The sequence below is a fragment of the Lycium ferocissimum genome, unplaced genomic scaffold (genome assembly GCF_029784015.1).
Source record: "Lycium ferocissimum isolate CSIRO_LF1 unplaced genomic scaffold, AGI_CSIRO_Lferr_CH_V1 ctg2202, whole genome shotgun sequence".
In the NCBI taxonomy this organism is placed as follows: Eukaryota; Viridiplantae; Streptophyta; class Magnoliopsida; order Solanales; family Solanaceae; genus Lycium; species Lycium ferocissimum.
This window is the reverse complement of record NW_026720075.1, coordinates 62711-69439: the sequence shown is the minus strand read 5'-3', so window position 1 is coordinate 69439 and position 6729 is coordinate 62711. Positions and strand designations below refer to the sequence as shown.

Below are 6729 nucleotides of genomic sequence, written 5' to 3'. Positions count from 1 at the left end.
CTTTCTATTTCACGAGGGATATTTCATTTGAGATACCTTTTTATTTTCTAATAGGAAGACATAATTGATAATCTTATGGAAGATACTAATTAATCTAGGATTTGTTTTCCTCGTTTTGGTTCTTATTGAGGAGGTTTATGTAATTATGATATCTTAAGTGACCGTAATGTTAAGGTGAGGAATCTTAAGGGCATAAGAACAAACTATGTGATCTGAAATATTTAATTACAAACCTTAAAAATGTGTAAAGGAACAGACAACGAATCTATCTATGTCAATAGTAACAGAAACAGAATCCACATCTCCAATCCAATCAATCAAACCTCAATATTTGGTTGTACATTTTGTTATATTATTGTAATCTTGACCAAAGACCATATGACCATACCTTGCCCAAACACATACCCCCGGGCCCTCCACCTCTCCCTCTCCCCTATATTCCCTACTCCATAGCTTTTGAAAATGACTGAGAAGAGATTAGTTTTGAAAAGATTTCTAGTACTCTCTCTCTCGTTTCAAAAAAATTATCTTAGTTTGACTTAATATAAAATTTAAGAAATAAAGGAAATTTTTTAAAATATGTAATCCAAAACAAGCATTAGATATTTGTGTGGCTGTAAATTATCTCATAAACTTAAGTTATTTCTAAATATAGAAAGGTGTTAATCTTTTTAAGACAAATTAAAAAAAAAGAGGAAGACAATCTTTTCGAGATAGATAGAGTTGTAATTGACAGTATATTTTTCTTACATAATTAGAATATTTTTGCTTGACATGAATTTGATTGAATAAACATGATTTCTGAAGATTTATACGATCAGCTTTTAACTTGTTTAAAATTGAGGCACTAGTAATTAAACTTATTGAATAAATAAAATATTTTTATTGACAGTATAATAAGTTATTTACTTGTGACGATCTAACCCATATTTTTGGACGTTTGTGTTAAAACAGGTTTTGACACTTTAAATAAGTCACTAATATCACTTGAAATTTGTTGGGATAGTTTGGGTTGAAACTCGAGAGGTCAAATTTTTCCAGTGTCGGACTGTGAACCACGGGCCACAATTGCAATGAAGGCACTAATTATACAAATAGTTGAACACGAAAATCAACAGTCATTTTTGGAGATTTTGACATTGTAATGAGCTTTTTATACATCATCTATATAATTTAATTTGTTATCGACATGTTACCATTTATTTTATGTAATCAATCAATTTTACCAACATATACATTTTAAGTGATTACAACTACAACATATAATTTTTTGTACTAATGCGTACATAGAACTTAAACTCTACTATTAATTTCATTTTAATTTATGTGGCGCATTTATGTGGCGCATGCACTTACTTTTCAGTCCGATCTAAAAAGAATAATACTGTTCTAAATATGAAAATAATAAACCTCACACTTTCTATTTCACGCTTCATGAGAAACTTTTATCATCACACACATGTTATGATATGTTTAAGGCCAAACATCAAAAGTCAACAAACACACAGCACAAAAGTGGCCATTATTCCTTTATTCGCAGACACTTTTTTGGATAAAACACAAGTGGCCAATTAAATTGTTCATTTTAATTGTAAATTCAAATTTGTAAATTCGTAGAGTACATACCATACAGGTGTTGGTTTCTTCGAGGAGACATGAGTAAAATAATAAATTTTAAATTTCAAAAAATACATACCATACGGAAGATTAAAATAATAAATTTTAAATTTCGTACTGATTCAAACTATACCATATAAATTAAAAAGTATAATATATACTCCCTTCATCCCAATTAGTTTGACACTTTTCACTTTTCGAGAGTCAAATGATTCATTCTTTGATCGTAATTTTTTCATATGTCTTTTAAATGTTTTAGATCATTAATTATGGTGACTTATAGTACTTTTTACGTAGTTTTTAAATATGTAAATTTCATTTCGAAAAATCTAACGATTCTATGTTGAAACAAACGGTCAAAATTAAAATATTTAATTTTCGAAAAATGAAAAATGTCAAACAAATTAGAATAGAGGGAGTATATTAGTGCACAGAATTTAAACCTTTTTACAAAAGGCTTTTAAGATAAGAGAGAACCATCTTACAAGCCAAATAACCCACCAAATCCAAAAAAAGCAAAACCACTTTTCCTATTATACCATTTGATAAATATTAGACAGCACTCAGTCACTCCTCTACTGTCTCAGTGTACTAGCTCTGTCTCAGTACCTCTGCTCCTTACGCTGCAAGCCAAACACCCCCTTATCTATCAGACCAAATAAAACAATCCACAACAAACCAAATCACAAATTCTCTCTATTTATCTCTTCTTTGCTTCATCCTACACATACTCTTTTCTTGGTTTTGAATATTTTTATGTTGAGGTTGGTATTTGAGAACTTTGATATAGAGATGGGGTTAGTCGTTGAGATGTGTTATAACTCAAGATTAGTGTTTTTGTATAGGAAGAGGAAGTTGAGGAGCATTTTCTTGAAATTCAAAGCTCAATTCTTGAATGAGAAGAAGAAGAAAAAGAGTAACAAGTTGAGTTTTCACTATGATCCTTTAAGTTATGCACTCAACTTTGACAATGGCAACTTTGGTTTTTGCTTGTAAAATTTATCACTTACAAGTTACAACACCCCCCCCCCCCCACCTCCTCTCTTTTTCTTCCTCAACCCCAAAAAATCCTCTATAAGAATTTTGATATTTTTAGATGACTAGTTGCTGACCAGTTTAATTTTCTAGCTTCAAAAATGTTGTAAGAAGGTCTAATGACAAGTTAGTAAAGTGCTTTGTATGATTTTTTTTTTCTATTTCTAGTTTTACTTCAACTAATAATGCTAAATTAATCTTTGTTACTTTTTTTGTTTTTGTCAAGAATTTTGATGTTTTAAGATGACAAGCTGACCAGTTTAATGTTTACTCTAGCTTCAGAATGTTGTAAGGAGGCTTAATGACAAGTTAAGGAAGTGCTTTATTTCTAGTTTAACTTCAACTTAATGCTTATTATATTCTTTAGTATCTCTTTTGTAACATGAGTTACATATGTGCAGAAAAAATTCAATGTGCCCTAGTGGCTTATATGCTAATATTATTCTCACATTACTAGATTTTTTCTACCATAAAAAAGGGAATTGAGAAACGGAGAAATGAAGGATCAAAAACACTTCTTTTGTTGTTAATTTATAATGTGTTAGGAATCAACGATAAACAACTTTTTCCCTTAAATGAAAGAATTAGTTGTTAATATTATTTAGTGACTAATTATCAAAAGATCTTTTTAGCTACATGCTATTAACGCCAAAATTAGTGTAACAAATTTCATAGCTAATTTTAAAAGAAATATATATTCTCTCATGAAAGGACAACATTTTCAGTTCCATTTCAGAAATTGAGGAACTTTGACAAACTATTAGGTGAAGCCATTTTGGATTTGATGAAATGGTTTAAAATCCTTCTTCGTGAATGTATCCTCCATTATTTTATGTAGTTTTTAAAAAAATATATTCTTGTCCTTTCTATTTTGTCATCTTTCAACAAAAGATATTTGCCTTGTGGAATCAGTTGAAGAATCTGATCCTTTTTTATTACAAGAAAATGAACTTTTCTAATCAGGAAATAGCTTATCCATCTCCCTATTCAAGCCAATAATACATACGTATTACGTTTCTATAAATGCTTTGAAGCCTTCAATTTAAGTGTTAGTAATTTGATTGAACACGGAATTTGCAAAAATAAAAAGAGATAATGATTAAAAACACATATCAACTATCACTCTATCGCTTTTTTCACATACTTTTAACCATTAACTCTAAGAAAAAAGTCTTGAAGATGTGATTGTAAACATGCCAATTAAAATATTGAAATTAAAGAGTTGTCAAATGTACATTGAAATATTTCTTATTAAATAGACACTTAAATTAAAATGGAGGGATTCTAAAAAATTTGAATCATATTTATAAAATATTTTAAACTTCATTTTAGATCTATAATCAACAGAAGAATAATAAGAATAAACTCAACTCACAGTAGTTTACGTTAATGTTATTTGAAGTTGAAAGAAGGTACATAAAATTTCACCTCTCAATCATGAAATTTCTCTTTTTTAATTTATATGATGCACTTTTATTGTAGTACATTTGAAAGCAATGATTATTTTTATATTTGAAAATAAATTTAATAAATTTTTTATTCTTAATAAATAATTGATAGTCACATAAATAGTTAATTATTTATAATTAATTGTTTCAATTTTTTTGAAGAATAATTTATTTTCAATTAAAATGCATCACATAAATTGAGACGAACAAAGTAATAAAATGGGAAGGTTGCATTGCTTTCGCTCACATCCTTTTAAACTTAACTCTAAGGAATTATCAAAGATGTGATTGTAAACATGCCAAATAAAATGCCTTGAAATTTGAAATTAAAGAGTCAAATAACTTTGATATATTTCTTCATTAAATAGACACGGTAAATTAAAATGGAGGGATTCTAAAATAACTTTGAAGGAATTTATAAAATATTTTAACTTATGCTTCATTTTAGATTTCATAATCAACGGAAGAATAATTTGATAATTCAACTCACAAAGTATGTTTACGTTAATGTTATTTGAAGTTGCCTATAGATAACTTTGTGGTAATAATCAAAGTTCACCTCTCAATCATGCCAAGTTCTCTTTTTTAATTTATATGATCATTTTATAAAATTTGTAATTCATTTGAAAGTATGATTATTTTTATATTTGAAAATAAATTTAATAAATTTTTTTAATTTATAAATAATTGATTCAACTCGAATAGTTAATTATTTATAATTAATTGTTTTGGGCAAAAATTTAAAGAAGAATAATTTAATTTAAAGATCACAACATGAAAAAAGAAAATTTAAAGACCAATTAATAAAAGAAGGGCACTTCTTCGCAAAAAAATGTTTCTTAAAAACCAAGTGAATCTGTCAATTTGAGCGGCCCAAAGTGCATATGTGGAAAAGTAAGGGAATATTGGGTTGTTCAATCATTTTCAATAGTTAAGTGGATATTGGAACCCTACTATTCGATGGCAATCTTTGGCCCTTATAGATGTGGTCCTAATTCTTAATCCTTCATGAAAAGGCTAGGTTCCCCATCAATTACACCAAAAAAAAAAAAAAAGGAAAAAAAAACCATATGTATATGTGTAGATTTATTGAAAATGTCGATAAATATTGAAATGGCAACCATATTATCAATGAGGCATGGGTACACTGGTGGAAAAGAAGCTTTTGAATGGAAAGAATCCTTGCTAACAAATAAAAATTTAAATTATTAATTATTGTGACTTAATATTTTTTTGTATAAATCTATACGTGTGAACTTTATTCTAAGAACTTAAAGAAATATATAGACTTAAATTCACATGGAACTTAGATAGTTTGACCTTCGTACTCTAAACCCCACCAATGAAATGGATGGAGGGGCAACTAAGGAAGTGACCTAGTGGTCAATGAAGTTGAGATCACGAAGTATCATAATCAAATCCATCAAAGACAAAAAATATTAGGTGATTTTTTCCCATTTGTCCAAAATTTGGTAAACAAAATTACTCGATACATCTGCTGGTAAGGAGATAGCAAATACCCTATGAAATTAATCGAGGTGGGCAAAAGCTAACGCGATTGTCAAACAAATAAAACAGAATAAAATGGATGATGGGAAAATGTAAAACATATATGCATATTAACTATGTAAAAGAAATATATATCTTTAGGTATCAGCAAACCTGGAGTCTGTAGACCAACTCCTATCTGGATCCCCTGTTTGCTTAGCCAGCCCAATTGGATAAAACTTCATAGTTTCTTTTCCAGTAAAATAATTAGAAATATTTTTATAAATATAGGTCAATAAAACAGTTAATTCCTCTTCTATGTAAAATGTATTTTCAATCAAATATGTTGATCATCTTTATACAAAATGTTTATTCAAATAATTTAAGTAACGTAGCATAAAAATGACCCTTACTTTTAAATATTTACTCCTTCACAAAGTAATTGATATGGGCCGTTGTTAGTAATGCATTTTTATCTGTACCTTTATGACATAGAAAATCTAGAAGTGAAATGCCAAACATTGCTAGAATGTTGATTCAAAGATTAAAAAGCAGGTAATGTATTTGTAAAAAGAAATAAAAGAAATTTATACCATGAATAGCAAATAAGCACTTACACAAGCTACTTTTTTACTGATAGATTTTGATTATTTCCTCATTCCTCATTTAAAGATTTTTCATCTCAACCTTTCTGATTCCCATTAAATAAAAATGTGCACTCATATATTTTCACTTTAATTTATCTAATAAATCATAAATAGATTTTCAACAATAAAGGGTCCATAGCTCAGTGGTAGAGCATTTGACTGCAGATCAAGAGGTCACCGGTTCGAACCCGGTTGGGCCCTTCTTTTTTATGTTCTTAATTGATTTTTTTTTCCTATTTCTTCTGTAATTGGTACAGTGAATCATCAAACGGATTATAATAGTTCACTTAATATTCACAGTGGCATATATAAACATGTTTATACTTTGTATTACCACTATAATTAAGTCACGATATCATCACTTGTTTAGCTTGTTCATTTTTGTTTGTTTATTTAAAGTTAATCACTAGTTTAATGGGGTAGATACTGGAAAAGGGAAGACTAAAAAGATGTACATTACTATATCGGATTGAATAACCTAATTAATTATGCAG

The 6729-nt window shown here is 28.4% G+C and overlaps 1 long non-coding RNA gene and 1 other non-coding gene across 2 annotated transcripts; both read left to right on the top strand.

Annotated features, from left to right (window-relative positions):
* Positions 1 to 2085: 2085 nt before the first annotated feature.
* On the top strand, positions 2086 to 2787 carry LOC132043210 (uncharacterized). Its single transcript, XR_009411725.1, has 2 exons — positions 2086 to 2381; positions 2463 to 2787. It is a non-coding gene; the product is annotated as an uncharacterized LOC132043210 (long non-coding RNA).
* A 3577-nt stretch (positions 2788 to 6364) lies between these two features.
* On the top strand, positions 6365 to 6436 carry TRNAC-GCA (transfer RNA cysteine (anticodon GCA)). Its single transcript has one exon. It is a non-coding gene; the product is annotated as a tRNA-Cys (tRNA).
* The last annotated feature ends 293 nt before the right edge of the window (positions 6437 to 6729 follow it).